General features: G+C 35.3%; 1 protein-coding gene across 4 annotated transcripts in view; it reads left to right on the forward strand.

Moving 5' to 3' along the window:
- The first annotated feature begins 1291 nt into the window (after positions 1-1291).
- Positions 1292-17000, forward strand: part of LOC106875789 (cytoskeleton-associated protein 5) — a 92355-nt gene continuing 76646 nt past the window's right edge. For 3 of the 4 annotated variants that reach the window (XM_089351818.1, XM_089351817.1, XM_089351820.1), the window contains exon 1: positions 1339-1445. The gene's annotated coding sequence lies outside the window, so the exon portion shown is untranslated. The other variant, XM_089351819.1, reaches the window with a different exon arrangement.

Consider the following 17000-nt stretch of genomic DNA (forward strand, 5'->3'; position numbering starts at 1 on the left):
CAAGTCGTTTTACATCTATTACACTATTTTTCTTTTGTTTCTTGGCTCCGGTGAGGCGTCTCGGAACATTCCCTGTGTGAATGTTCCGAGCCCTCTCCCCACCCACCCCCATTCGCGAGCGCGCATTTTTTTCTTCATATTCGTTCCCAGCAAGTTGTTTTACACCTATAATACTAATTTTTTAAATTTTTGTCACCGGGTCAATCGCTTTAGTTTGACCGCGCGGGCTGGGCACAAGTTTTAGATTCAGTACAGCTGGCCGGCAAAACGACGAGAAGGTAGGCGAATTGTTTCTTATTTCCTCGCATTACAGTTCCCTCGCAAACACAAGACTGCCCAGCTTAACGAAGCTGAACCAACAGAGGTGCCATCTCCTACGAACGGAACGGGATCGCTGGGGTACAAAGAAAACAGCAAGTCGAGAGCCAAATCCTTGCCTTCGGTCCCAACAGAACACCAGTGCCCGAACAGTGGCAGAGCCTCCCGAATACGCTTCGCATTAATTGGTCACAGCCGTACACACTGTGCCTCGTCTCTCCCATGTAATGTCCTTGGTCATTGTCGACAACGACGGATGAACTGATAATATACCGAACGTAGAAAATGAAATGTAAACAAGTTAATGAATTAAAAATGATTATCATTATGGTGGAGATGGAGTATATGTAATCTGGGTATACCCCCACTTTTAAATTTTTTTTTTACGGAATCCTATGTTTCAGACCATGGAGAATCCGATTCTGGAAAAAAATTTTCAAAAATCTCAATTTCAAAATTTCGACCCCCCCCCCCCCCCGGTTTTTATATAGATCCACAGGGTAAACCTAACCCTAACTCAAACCCTAACCCTAACCCTGACCCTAACCCTAACCCTAACCCTGACCCTAACCCTAACCCTAACACTAGTTTTGTGAGATTTGGCTGTTATTTCTAGCATGTAAATAGCCTGCTTGGTGGTGGTGGTGGTGGTGGGGGAATTGAAATTTTTCAAAAAATTTTTGTTCAGAATCGGAATCTCCATAGCCTAAAACGTGGGATTCCGTAAAAAAAATAAATAAATAAGGGGGGGAAAGGTTCAGATTACATATAGTCCATCTCTACCATCATTATGTTAGTGGTATTATTACACAAGCGTACCATGTTAGCTAAGAATTTCGTAATGTTTGTTAATGAGCTTTCTCAGTGACAGGATGCAACATATATAGGAATGTAAACATTTCGAATATGTGTTAAGTAACTGTTGAATATGCAGTTCGTTGCAGCATACGATCTGAGTTATCTTTCTTAGAAAGCTAGAGGGCGCTGAGTGACGTCATCTTCACCCAATCTGAGGTGAGTATATAACAGAGATTCAAAATTATAACTGTCATGATCGCTGATTGTTTCTTGGTCATTTGGTAAACATTTACGCTGAAAATAAGGATTGATACCCCCCGCCTCTTTGGGTAAGCAATTCTAATTAAAGTTTATTTCAATTGTTACTCTCTGATCAGTCTGTGGATATATTTTGATGAATGCATTAAGTACTAAAATAGTAGTTTTTGTCACACTTGTGTGAATTTTGATCATGCTGCAATGTATGCTTTGAGTGAAATCGAGATTTATCTGGAACCGTTACCTGTGCTTGTGTGTGTGTCAGATTGATTGCATTTGTTTTGTGTAAATATATTGTTTTTAAATGAATTGAAAGATTTAAATGGAAATCATTCTTTCCCTTTAATAATGCATACAGCTCTTTAATTCTATAAAACTCACCTTAGATTTTTCTTTAATTTTCAATTTCTCTTAGAAAACACTATCGACTCGAACTTTCACTTAGTTTTCCGATTATGCCGTATGAGAATAAAATGAAGGTAACTCTCTATGGTCGAGATATTAAATAGATTTTATAAAGCTGTTTTTCGTGTTATAAATGTGTTATTTCCTTCGAATAAGTCTTTTCTTTTTAAAAAATACGTTGTAAACATTTAAGACGGCCATTTTGTCATAATTCGTCGGATGGAATAAATAGATGGACGGATGAATGTTTCATTTGACTGTCAACTATATTATGATAGAAAAGAATATTTGTACAAGTTGAAAGCGAGGAAAGCCATCAACAAGTCATTGTGGTTACTGTAGTCTTTTAAACATGAAAATAAACAATTTATTGAAAAATTAAACGATGTTTGTTGCGCAAAACTAACGGAAAAAAGTTGTTGAAATTAATACAATTTATTTACGGACACGTCTTGTAAATATATATATATATTTTTGGTGTCATCATTTGTTGCGTTAAAAACTTCTTTATTATGTGGTGGCGTCAATGTTGGTCTCTGTGAAAATGTATGGAACTATCGATGCAATTCTAGCATTCAGTAATTTTGAAGAAAATGATCTAACAATGAATTATTTCTTCACTTGAAAGATAAACACTTCATATCTATCTAAACACTTCATATCTGCTTTTTCAAGAATTTTTAATATAAACCACGGTTTCAATTATTTATTGTTGATAAGAGCTAAAGACAATATTCGTTGTGTTTTTTGCTTTTATTGTAGGAGATCGAGGAGGATATTCCAACACGTTAGTTTATGCTTATCATTTTCCAAAGAATTCTTTCACAATATCATTTACTATGTCATAAAGGAATACGGAAATGTTGGCTGTCATTGAAAACAATATAATCCCAGTAGTACATTTGTTGGGCGTATTCCGACTTCAAATATTTGCAATAAGTAGATGTCTGTGATTGAAAGATTTCTCAAAATTCAAATGGATTCTTTATCCTTAATTTTTGGTTGAAGAAACATTTAAACCAATTTAATTTCATTGTAATCAAGAATATTCAGTTTTATCCCATCTATAGCATTATCCTTAATGTCTCATTACTGTTGCGCTTTTTTTGTCTGATACGAAATTGCAGATCGCTTCAAGTAGAATGAGGTGAGTGCAGATGTCTTGTGGCTGTCAGGTTCACAATACACAAGAGAATCTGCTTTCAGGTTAGCAGGAAAGCAGACTGCAATATATAGTAAAGTGTACGCTAATATGCGTAATGTAGTAGTGAGCCAAGAAATTCTTATTAAGCGATGGAACAATTATCTAAATGGCTTAATTCTGGTTAAGAATGCAGTAAAGATGACCCCAGAATTTAAATTGAAAATAAAATGAGGTGGAATAGTGAGTCAGATCTTTATCTTAGTGACAAATCTGAACAAGTTCCGATCTTATTGAGCCTCATCGGCTCATAGTCTAACTTTTGCTGCAAGATCTTTGAATGACTAAAAAATATATAGTGTTTTAGTGAATGAACGCTGAATGGTATTATGAGATAAAATAATGACAGACATGGCGAAGGGTCCTGTTGCATGAAAAGGTAGAGTGAGCGCTAACATGCTGAGGTAGTGAGGCAAGAAATTATAAAATATATGTTGTGTCCTGTCCAGAGGAGAAGGCGGTGTGCATTGCTCTTTTGTTTTAAACGCGATTGACCCAGGTTGGTGCTGACTGAACAGACGACCCTCGTCGTCAGTTTGTGATTTTTATAGTTTTTCAGTCTAGTCAAGATTCTTATTTCTAGTAATGAAAAATTTAAGGAATAACCCCCTCCCGTTTTAGTTAATGTGTCATCCCTATGTAGGTGATATAATGTATTCATTCTCTAAACGCTATTTCGAAGTATTTTATCTGTGCACGTTAATGCATAAATAATATATTTGGCATTTTGTTCCATTTTTTCCCCTCAAAGTGTATTTAACAACTTTGTACAGAATAGCTTTATTCGTCAAATTTATATATCTGCTTGAATGTGGGTGCTTATATAAATTTTGTGTTTTGGCTGGAGACAGTTTGTCGTATCTGCAACTACTATGTTTTTTTCTTCTTTTTTTTAGATAGGAAATTAGTTATTTCAGAATACATTGGAATGCTTTAGGAGTTTAAAACATACCACCACCCAAATTTTCGTATTGCTGAAAACAATAGAAAACAAATAAGGATTTGAACCTTTGCACAACTGTCCATTTGCACTCAAATTATTCATCTCAACTCTCGAGATATTTCGCAGTTTTTCATTTTATATTTATATTCATTTAATATTTTATATATGTGAATTAATTGTTAGGTATTCCCATTATATTAGTGCAACTCACCCCAGACACCCTTCCTGATCTTATGTTTTCTTCTATTCATCTTGTACTTTGTGAATGCTCTGGTACCTTGTCACTGCTATCTTTATCTTAATGGTTTCCACCCATATATAATATAGAGCGGCCACGAATCTCTTCCACAACAACAAGCATGTTCTTGTCATTTCTATCATACTGTAATGTCTCAATTCTTCATATGAAGCTTACTTCTATTGTTTTCCCTTTTAACCGAGGGTGCATTTTAGTCTTGTGAATTACAAGATGACTGCATTAGTGTTGGTATTACAAAACAAAAACAAACAAGAAAAACACCCAGTACACTCTGTAGAGTGGATTGTGTTAGGAAGGGTGTCCATCTGTATAAACCATGCCAAAACTGAGACACTGGAGCAAGATATGTTCCTCCAAACTATTGGATCCTGTTGAATTGTCCAATCCATGCTTGCATGGAAAACAAAGATGAAATGATGATTGTAATTCCTCAAGATATTCTGTTAAACACACACACACACACACACACACACACACATATATATAGTTATATTTAACTCATCTGAACTATGGTAAATCTTTGGCTGTGCTTACATCATCTTTTCTAAACCTGTTTTATCATGTTTTTCAAGTTGACCTGTGTAGGAAAAGGCCTTTAATATAGCAGCTTTTCATGTGTTTTGACCCTATTTCATCTCATAGATGAGACAGATATAGGTCTCATCTTATCAATTTATATAGTCTACCTTGCTATTCATCTGTTAGAGATAAGAAGCACCGTTTTTAATTTTGGCAATGAGTATATCACATTGATTATGAATCATATCTAGTAAAACATATCCAACTTGCTATCTTTGTAGCCCAAGGTATTTAGTTCATAACTGTTTGTCTGCTTTAACAATGCATCTAGAGTATCCAGATATCCTGTTGCTACTTTTGTAGCAATAGGATATCTGGATATTTTCATTGGCTATATAGATTTTCCACAGCATTTTGAGTTCTATTCCAGATTGTTCCCCAACAATGGATACAAATATCTTTTGCTTCTTTTTGTTCCTAGATCAAACCCATTTCACTGATGCTGTTGGGATTTTGTGGACTCTGCTATTAAAACTTGTGTTCTTGGCATTCCAAAGTTCTATTGAGTGCCCAATTCTGAATGTTTGTGTGATTGCCTTAAGATCTACAATGAATAGAAATCTGAAGACTAACCATTAATGAACATATGCTCATTTATATATCATTTTATATCATAATTCATGAGCTATAGCATCATTAGTTGTGGGTATTTAATGGGACAATCACCAGATCACAATATTTTTGATGTGCCAAATGAATATCTACATGGTGGGTCTTTAGAACATATATCTACAAGATTCTTTGTTCAAAGACCACTGATTTGTTTCAGTTTTCTCACTGATGTTCTCATTTTTTACTGATATAGATCATCGAAAGACACACACACACATATACACTGACACACATACACACTCACATATATGAACATTAACGACGACGACAATACCTACAGACACACACATATATATATATATATACCGCCTGACTGGCCTTTGTAGGGTTTTCGAGCGAGATCGTTGCCAGTGCCCCTGGACTGGCTCTTGTGCGGGTGGCACATAAAAGACACCATTTCGAGCATGGCCGTTTTCATGCGGGTGACACGTAAAAGCACCCGCTACACTCTGAGTGGTTGGCGTTAGGAAGGGCATCCAGCTGTAGAAACTCTGCCAAATTAGATTGGAGCCTGGTGTTGCCATCCGGTTTCACCAGTCCTCAGTCAAATCGTCCAACCCATGCTAGCATGGAAGGCGGACGTTAAACGATGATGATGTAGTATTTGTTCTAGCTCTCTATCCCTGATTTTAAATCCCAGTTAGATCAGTTTTGCCTTTGACCCTTCTGAGTGAAAAGTTCCAATTCAGGATGGTGGGATGTTAAAACAGATGAGATACTTTGTGGTATTTGCTTTGGCTCTGTTTCCTAAGTTCTAATCTTGCATCCTCTTACTGGAAAGGAACCTGGCAAAAGCAGTGATAGTCTTGGTAAGACCTTAAATAAGTATTTTCAGCAGATTACTCTGAATACCAGCATACTCAAAAGAAGGAAATTTTATATATATATCAAATAAATGTCCTATAAAACTATCCTGCACATACAATAACAGCCATATCAACAATCCAACATACCTCCATCATCAGCTGCCCCACATATATCACTATGGTTTCGACACATGGGCAGTACCATTCAATCTGGCAGTGTCAACAGCACTAAAATAAGTGTTGTTTGGGAACAAGCATACCATATATATCACCACATTCATTCAATCTTAATTCTAGGAAGGATTAAACACTAACATTATTAATTAAATTACAACAAAGAAACACATTTACCCTATGTACAAAAGCAGTATCGGTAAATAAATTCAGTAAGTAAACCAAAACTAACTCTTAAATTATCTAACTAAATAGCAACCAACCCCTTGAAGTCCATGCAGATAATATTCCCACCAGTCTTCCATAGTTATTTATATAAAAGTGAAAGCTTTTATATTCTATTCTTTCCAAAACAAAAACAAACTCATCTGAATTTAACAAATAATATAACTAATTCTGAGTGAATTGCACTATTTCATAACCCCAAAGTTAATAAATTGAAATAGTTAAAATTTACAGAAAACAAGACAAAGGCAAATGAAGGAACAAGCAGATGTATTAGTTTAATGTTTGGGAAGAATGGAAAAATCTTTGATGTTTCAAGCGTATGCTCTTAGACAGAAGAGATTGAGAGAAAAAAAAAAAGGAGAGAAAACGAAAATGTGCAGGGATTAACAGTTCAACATTGTGTGTGTGTGTGTGTGTTGGGTATGACTTTAAATTGCATCTGATAGTAGGACCCTGGTTCAGGAATACTTGTATTTTGAGGAGTGTGGAATCACTTCTTGATTACTATTTTTCCCAGGTCTGCCTTCACCTGGAGTAGTAGCACTTGTCAGGGTCCCAGCTATGGGTTAATTAATATGTTATAGAAGAAATTCCAAGGTTCCTGTGAAAGGAAAAGGTTTGGGGAATCAGCCCTAACAGCAAATGAAGCAATCACTCAGGCAGTCTGGTGCCCTCTGGGTTAGATGGAACTCTCCACTCCTGTGAAGCAATTCACTCAGGAGAAGGCCACTCTAATGTAAAACCAACGGCTTGTTGGTCAATACAGCCTTCTTAGCTCACTGAGCCACTGTGGTCAGATGTCCAAGTCTAAAGAGTAGGATTGGATTGTGTGGATTGAAAAAGCCCTGCAGGTTCAAGGATGATTGGTTTACTTGCTACTTGAAGGCATGCCACTCTTTCTCATAATCTTTGGACACGAAGAAACTGCTATCATATATATATATATATATATATATATATATATATATATATATATATATATATTCACTAGTGGCCTATTTACATCAGATTTTCCACAATGTATTGAGTACTGTTCCAGATTGTTCCCCAACAATGAATACACATGCACACATAAGTTGTCTACATAGTTTGTGCCAACTGATTATTTGAGGCTATGTTTGAGGTGTTGACAATGGAATTGAACTGAGAACCATGCAAACATGCTTGAAAAAATTCCCTTGCCATCACACACTGATAGGTAGTGTCTTCAATTCTTGTCTACTTACAAAATATCAAACACTATATTTTCTTCGATAAAACATACAAGATAGATGTTTAATTGCTAGGCACTTCCTATAGCTGTCTCCATCAGGATATAGTATCTTCAGTACCACTAATTATTCAATATGGAACCTTTTGTCAAAGAAAGCTTTCTGTGAAATGGGCAGATAGACACCAGAATTCTTTGTTGTCAAGAAATTGTTTCAATAGATCTGATTTTTATTTTTTAGCTTTTCCTTGTTTCAGTCGTTGGACTGTGATCATGGTAAGGCATAACCTTGAAAAATTTTAGTTGAATTAATTGACCCCAGTTCTTCTGTTGTTTTTTAAAAGTCTGGTGCTTATTCTATCAATCACTTTCACTGAACCACTAGGTTACTGTTGTGAAGCAGTTAGGGGTATCAAAGACACACAAAGATAAAAACATATAGCACCACCTTTAGTCGAGCAAATCGACCCCAGGACTTATTCTTTGTAAGCCTAGTGCTTATTCTATCGGTCACTTTTGCCGAACCGCTAAGTTACGGGGATGTAAACACACCATCGGTTGTCAAGCGATGTTGGACACACACACACACACACACACATCCATATACACATATATATATATATGATGAGCTTCTTTCAGTTTCCGTCTACCAAACCCACTCACAAGGCTTTGGTTGGCCCGACGCTATAGTAGAAGACACTTGCTCAAGATGCCACGCAGTGGGACTGAACCTGGAATCATGTGGTTGGTAAGCAAGCTACTTACCACACAGCCACTCCTGTGCCTATATCTCTACATTCTTTTGAAATCTGCATTCAGTCAAACTAATTAAGCCTAGTATTTTATTTCATTCACAATTATTTAATGTGAAAACCAATGCAGTGTAGAATGTGTTTATATTCTTTGTATTCTTGTTTTGCTTCCTGTGACAGACTTGGATGTCTGATACTTGTTACACAAAGTTCTCTGTAGATCAGAGAGCTAGCTAAAATAATTGGTACAATGCAGATTCCAGTGTAAATCTATCAATAAAGCAACAGGAACAGACACCTCGGTGGGTTCCCACACTGTTTCTCTCTATCAAATTTAATTCACAATGTTTGATTGATTTGACTCTTTGATAAAATGTGACCGAGGTACCATATGGGGAAATCGAACCTGAAACCACATTGTTGCAGTGGAAACTTCTTAGCCACATGGCCCATATCTGTGCCTGTTATGAAGTTACAAACAGGATGTCCTTAAAGAATCAAAGTCTGATCATTTTGATTGATTTACAAAATTAATTTTAATAATAGTTAACACTTGTGCCTGCAGCATGTGTAAGGACTTTCGAGCGAGATCGTTGCCAGTGCCCCTGGACTGGCTCTTATACAGGTGGCACATAAAATATGCCATTTTGAGCGTGGCCGTTGCCAGTATCGCCTGACTGGCCTTCGTGCGGGTTACACGTAAAAGCACCCACTATACTCTCAGAGTGGTTGGCGTTAGGAAGGGCATCCAGCTGTAGAAACTCTGCCAAATCAGATCGGAGCCTGGTATAGCCTTCGGGTTCCACCACTCCTCAGTCAAATTGTCCAACCCATGCTAGCATGGAAAGTGGACGTTAAACGATGATGATGATGATGATGATGATGATATATGAAAGACTTCCAGGCAGTTTCCCTTTTCCAAATTCACTCACAAGGCATTGATTGGCCTGGGGCTGTAATAGAAAACACTTGTCCCAGATACTGTGCAGTAGGATTGTAACCGAAACCATGTGACTGCAAAGTGAATATTTTAGCTAGACAGCCATGCCTATGCCTATAATGTACAATATTCTATTCAAAGGACACAGCAGTTTAATTTTCAGATTGCACTATTTCTACTTTGTGCTTATTACTGCTTTAATATGCTGAAACCTTTCAGAGTAGGCATTAGTAAATTAGAAGCTCATGTAAAGTCCATTTGATTATCTTTCTTATATATTTGTTAAACTAGTTGGGGGTGTTTGTAAACAATGAGTTTGTAATTGAGAAAAAAAAAAAAAAAATGAAACAAGTTTATCATAGTGTGCAGTAATTGGCATTGGAAATAGTTCTGAGATGAATATTAATGAAATGTGATTAATGACTTCTTACAGAACTACTTCTAAGTGGTCCCTTCTGTGCCCTAGATCATGTGCAAACCCTGGAGTCATTACATTGTGTCCTTCTGTAGTAATAAAGGTAATAATTGGATATTAGCCAGATGTGTAGAGAGATTTTTGCATGTTTGTTATCCTGCAATGCTTGAGAAAAATATGTTAAAATTCATTATTAATGAGTTCCTCAGTGTTTTTCGTAGTGATACACTCTCATTTTTGAACTAATATAGCATTTGTTGTATATTCATATTTTTATTGAGTCTTATTTTTATTGTCACTACATTACTTCAGATTCTAGCATATCTCTTTTTGCATCAGTTTCAAGTGTGCTAGAAGATAATAGAGTGATGGTTTGTAATCAGATAGGATATAGTTTCCAATTTAGACAAAATACCAGTAATTTTGAGTGGAAAGAGTTAGTTATATCAACCTTAGTATTTCGCAGGTAATTTACTTTATCTACCCCAGATGGATGAAATGCAAAGTTGACCTCAGCAGGATTTGAACTCAGAATTTAAAGGGCTAGAACAAATATTACAAAACATTTGCTAACACTCTAACAATTCTGCTAGTTTGTTGCCTGTAGTTAGATAGGGTATGAAATCAGATGAGGTATATATCATGAGATGAAGTGGAGACTGTTTTTACTGGAGTCTTATGCCAAAGCAGATAATTTTCTCAGAAAGATTTGATATTTAACTTTTGGTTTTGTAAACTTGGACATGTAAAATGAATGTTTTGCTGAGGAACTTATGAAATGCAAGCAACAGTTATAAACTTTTGACCCATAGATCAATGTTCTCAATGACTTTTTCAAATCACTACTCCTAATCATATTTCATAACATTTCTTTGTTGAAATATTGAAACCAGCACTAATCAAACAGACTTGTTGATAGAGATAGTAAGGAAAAGAAATACATGCAGTGTAAACTAATAGTTTTGTCATTTATATTGTATGCTAAGACTTAGCTGTCTTCAAGGAAGACTACCAACTTGTCAAATCAATGTAATTGTACTCTTTGATATCATCATTTAATGTTTGCTTTCTATACTGACATGGGTTGATCAAAATTTCTTATGGATGGTGTTATTTTATTAATTTTTATTTTAGGCTAATGAGAGATAAAAACAGTACTGGACTAAATATTTAGTTATGTTTATATTTTAATTTATGATTTAGAGTTAACTTTACTTTCCTTTCCTCCTGGTTTGATAAAAATAAATACCAGTTATTGTTTAACCGTCAGCTTAGTCCAGGCTTTAACTAGTCTTACGATAAAAAATGTTCCAGCCTTGACTATCTTGTCTATATTTCAGGCAATGTATTTGTGGCTCCATTCTCCAACGTGTTCTTTTTTTAATATGGTAGGTTTGATTAGAGGGAGGTATTTCTTTACAGGTCAATTTGCTACATAATGGCTCTCTCTCTCATTGGCTCCAGTAAATATCGGTTGTGAGCAGAGTAGGAGTCAATCACCTATGATCCTTTACTACTAATTTGTTTTGTTTTATCAAACTTAAGAGATCATTAATATTAACACTATTGTTAGAACTTTCTTGGACCACTGAAGACCAAGCTTGTGCAATATTTCTGGCAATAGAACCTATGAACATTTTCCAGGCTTTGTATGATTACAGATAAGATAGAGTTTTGTTTTCTTGCTGTAATATGACGATTGCAAAATGAAAGGAATTTATCATTTTAATTTCATATTCAAAATTTGGTTAATTTTCATAAAACAAGCATAAAGGATTAAGTGTATGCTTCTCTGATAGTGTTATGATATTCTCTGAGTTTGTCTCTAAAAATTATTTTTATTATTAAAGCAACAAACTGGCAGAATCATAAGCACGCCAGACAAAATGTTTAGCAACATTTCTTCAGAGTTCAAATTCTGTTGAGGTCAACTTTGCCTTTCATCCTTTGAGAGTTGATAAAATAAGTACCAGTTGAGCATTGGGAAGAGTGTAATCGACTGACCTTGTGCCAAATTTTGAAACCATAATCGTTTTTAATATTTGTTTTATTAAGGCAATGAGTTGGTAGAATCATTAACATGCTGGGCAAAATGCTAAGTGGCTTTTTGTCTGTCTTCACGTTCTGAGTTCAAATTCCACTGAGATTGACTTCGCCTTTCATCCTTTGATAAAATAAGTACCAGTTGAGTACTGGAGTTGATCTAATTGACTTTTTCCCTCATGGTTGCGAAAATTTGAAACTAATATTTGTTGTATTATTTGTAGTTTAATGATTTTATAAAAATTACATTAACTACACGTTAGATTTCTCTTATCATTAGCAAAACATTAAATTTTTTTAGCAAAGTTGCAGTTGAGGAGGTGCAGGTTTTATGTGTTAAATTAGAATAAGTATTTACTTTCAAGAGCTAATTAAAATCTTTATCTGAGCAATTCTACTTAATATCCTTGCAATAATTGAGTTCATATTTTATGTCAGTTGTTTGCTGAACTGAATTATATTCTCAGGAACTTGAGAATTAGTTTTACTGCCAACACTTGCCTGAGATCTTATTTTAGAATAGAAAATAGATTTTGGATGACTGTCACAATCATTATTTTGTAAATATGGTAACGATTACGACTAATTAAGTTTTGTAATCTGTTTCATGTTAAGCAGCCTTGGATTCAGTAATGAGTTAGAAGCTTAATTTTTCAGGCTTTTCCAGTATTTATTTCCTGTGATGAGCTATTGTAACTTTATCCTTTGTCAAACACTATGTTTGAATTTTAAAATTCCAATTGTTTACCCTTCCACGCATTGGTATGTTTGATTGGTTTATTTAGATAAATACTTGCTAAGTATTTTATGATTTGTTATTAGATGATCATTTCAAATGTGGCTGTATTGTGAAAAGATAAATATACACAGCGCCCTTAAGAGGTGTGGAATCAGCTGGTACATTGACCTGGGGCATGGGGAATCAAGGAGAGAATCGAGCATGCCTGTTGCTAAGCAGGGTGCATTGGACGGCACTGCTCCATCACTATTCAATGGTGCACCCTCAGATTTACAGTGATACCCTAATTTCAAAACTCCAGTTTAGCATTATAACAAATTAATGCTGACCCAGAATATTCTCAAGACCCCCAGGCACCAAAGTCTGGCAATGGGCCTAGGATGAAGACTATCTGCTGGGCTCCTCCCTAAAAAGAAAAAATTTCATAGGGCCCTTGAATTTAGAGGGAATTCTTCCTTTTGGGGCCCGAAGGCAGTTTTGTTGTGCTATGGGAAATTTCTCTTGGAGACCCTAATTATATATATATATATATATATATCTTAGTACAGTGGTGAGGAAGTAGGCTCAAAGGATCTGCCTTAACTTAGCTGTGAATCAGCTTTATTGTCTTAATGATTTTTTAACTTTACCCAATTTTGTTTTATTCTTGTAACATATGGTGATTTTCACACCTGACATTATTCAGCCTATTCTCTGTAGGTGCATATATATATAAAATATATAAAAAGGTACAGGTGTGGTTATGTGCAGGTACAGGTGTGGTTGTGTGATTAAGAAGCTTACTTCCTAACCATATGTTCTTGAATTCAATTCCAAGGTACAGGCTTGCCTGTGTGGTTAAGAAGCTAGTTTCCTAACCATGCAACCTTGGATAAGTGCCTTCTACTATAGCTCTGGGTTGACCAAAGTTTTGAGAATAGATTTGGTTGATGGAAACTGGAAGAAGTCCATGGGTGTGTGTTTGTGTGTACACTTGTCTTGACATCATTTGATGATTGTAAACGTGTATCACAGGTGGTGTTATTAGTTTCCAGTCTTTCATGAAAATCATGTCTGACCCATAGAGAAATATTACCTTGCCTGGAAACATCGGGGTTGGTGATGAGGAGGGCTGCCAGCCATAGAAAATTTGCCTCACCAAATTCTGTCTAATCCATGCAAACATGGAAAAGTGAACACTAAATGATGAGGGACCTATTAATTATTTTGATGCCAGTTAAGGGAATATTTTGAAATTTGTCCCATGTTGTCACTCTTTCTTGTGTTCTACCTCTCAGAGTAGTAGGAACTGTATAGTCTTGTTGCAAGTTGCAAGGCAACCTCACCAATGCTGGTGCCATAATAAACTACACAATACCAGTCTGTAAAGAGGTTGGTGAATTGAGCAGAGACAACATAATAAAGTCAGGGGGACTCTTTAGTCTTCCAAGAACATAAAAACTTCTCCAGTGTTGGTACCCTCCACACACAAAAACTCTACCAGTACATCTTATAATAGTTGGTGTTTGGAAGGGATCCAACCATAGAGACTATGCCAAAACCAATACATCTGAGCAAGACATGATCCTTTAGCCCATACAGGAGGGCAGTAACTCTGAAAAAGAACAAACTTGACTGACAATCAGCAAGGAAAATGTATAGACTTGGAAAAATAAGATAAAAAAATAAATGCAAACATTGACTGTTGATAGAATATATAACTTCCCTCAATGTATATTAAAAAGACTGTTTACAGTTAAAATTGTTTCCTTTTGTTAAAACATTTGTTCTAGGTGAAGCTATGTATATGTAAAAAAAAAAAAAAAATTAATCTTATGATTTTGATTCAGTCTAATATGAATCACTTCAGCTGAGTGTCTTTGTTGAACTTCAAAATCTAATTGTCAATTGGAACGAGCTGCCTGGTAATGCTTGACATTAATCTAAATGCAGTCAACACTGATAAAAATTGTCAGTCTTGCCTATATATGAGTAAGTGTGTGTGTGTGTATATATATATATATATATAGTTGAAACTGGTGTCTATTTAAGCTTTAATGTGTTATTTACTGAGACAGCAGAACAAAGAGTGGAGATGGGGGTGTTCATGTGAAGATTTAGCAACCAACTCTGAAATCATTGGTTGCTAGCATTAGTCATATATTGTTGTATAATGGAATGGTGTATTGGCAGAGTTGTTAGAGCACTGTACAAAATGTCTTGCTGCTTAGTGTCATTTCTCCTGGCTTTTACTTTTAAGGTTCAGATTCTGCCAAAGTTGACTTTGCTTTTTACTTTTTCCAGGCCAATAAAATAAGTACTGGTTGAGCTCTGGGACTGATGTAATCAACTAACCCCCCTCCCCTCTTAAAGTGAAATTACTGGCCTTGTATCAAAATTTGAAAATTATTTAGTTATGGTTTTTTATGTTTTGAGTTCAAACCTTGCCATGCTCGATTTTGCCCTTTGTCCTTTTAGGGTCAACAAAGTAAAGTACCAGTCAAGTACTTGGGTCAGTACTTGTGTCTGTGATACAAATTATATATTGGTGTACAGTAAACCTTCACTATATTGCAGTTCACCTATTGTGGATTATTTAAGCTTATGTCCATTCCTCCGTGGTGCTGTTTTGCATTTATAATAAAGTAAATATATACAAATTATAAAAAAAAAAAAAAAAAATTTAAAAAATACAGTACAGTACTGGGATCTTTGTGATTTGACGGGCAACATTTTTTTATGTAGTGTTTTTGGTACCGAAACACTTTCAAACTTCGAATACTTGTATATTTTGTGTTATAGAACAGATAAAAAAATTTGTATACTAAGTTATTTCATGTAAAAAATTGTCATATTTCGGTAATTTCAACCAATCACTGACGTCTATTGAGGTGAAAACAATTACGCCGGGGAATGTAAACAATGGTGTTACGGGATTTTTTCCCTTGAATAAAATTAGTGCCGTTGTTTGTCAACAAAACCTATCCGTTGTCAACAACAACTATCAGTGGTATATATATTTTGTTTGTTACTGTTATTTATGACATCGTTCGTGCGTTTGTACTGGTTTTAGCTTTAAGGTTTTAGGGTTAGGGTTCGGGTTTTAGAGTTAGGGTTAGTTTTAGGATAACGGTTAGGGTTATGATTATTTTTGCCATGACCTTAACTCTAACCCTTATAACTCATAACCCTAACCCGAACCCTAACACCCTAAACCCTTACTAGGGAATAATGATATAATTAAACAGGGAATAACACACTTGACACCGAACAGCACTAACTGTATTCAGCTGAATAGACGTCAGTGATTGGTTGAAATTACAGAAATACGACAACTTTAACATGAAATAACTTGCGATGTACAATTTTTTGTTAAGAAGGTTAAGAGAAGTTGTTGTTTTATATGACACATTCTACCAGTGTCCCAAGTTTGAAAGTGTTTCGTTAAGAAAACAAGTGTTGCCCGTCAAATCACAAAGATCCCAATACTGTTTCTACTAAGCAAGGTTTTCACCTATCACAGGAGATTTTGGAATATAGCACCCACAATAGTCAAGGAATTACTGTATATCATCTTATAGAATTAACAATCCTGTGTATATAACCCCAATCTACAGAGTTAATCCACCAAATTTGATTCAACCTACTCGCTTTCCATCTCTCTTTCAAGTTTTGTTTTTTTAAGAAAATAGAACATCATCAAACTGTTCATTGTCTCTCCTAGTCCAGTGCTCCATCACAAAACAAACTTGTTTTCTAAAGCCTTGTTTATACTCTGGGATGCTAAATCCTCATTCTTTTGGGAGTTGATAAAATAAGGAGCATTAATGTATTTAAATTGATCAGGGTCTGAATTACTCTGTGGCTGTATCAAGGAGTAAAAGGAAACCTACAAATACCTCCAGCTGTGGCTAACATTTTAATACTTAAAGTTTTACCCATTAAGACAGATTGGAGAGGTGATAACTTTGCTCTTGTTTCTCTTTATGTATGAAAAGCCTTATTTCCTTATCTTTTTAGCATTTCTTATATTTATTTCATGGATCCTCCTGTTTAGACTTGTTGAGTGACAAGTGTTGTACAAATTGTCTTTCTGTCTATGGGTGGTAACAAGATTAAAATATTGATATTAAAAATAGCAGTCTATAGTTCTTAATGGACTGGTTTTTGTTTGTTTCGTTTTGAGTGAAACATTTGTTAATCATTTATGGTAATAATTGGTACTTTTATCATCATTTCTAATATCATATCATTTGGAAAGATCTGTGGAAATCTTAAACTATTGTATTGTTGGATTTCAGATAGGACACATTGTCTGGTTTTACTTTTTATTGTTTATGC

This window comes from Octopus bimaculoides, chromosome 5 (assembly GCF_046866305.1).
Source record: "Octopus bimaculoides isolate indiv1 chromosome 5, ASM4686630v1, whole genome shotgun sequence".
In the NCBI taxonomy this organism is placed as follows: Eukaryota; Metazoa; Mollusca; class Cephalopoda; order Octopoda; family Octopodidae; genus Octopus; species Octopus bimaculoides.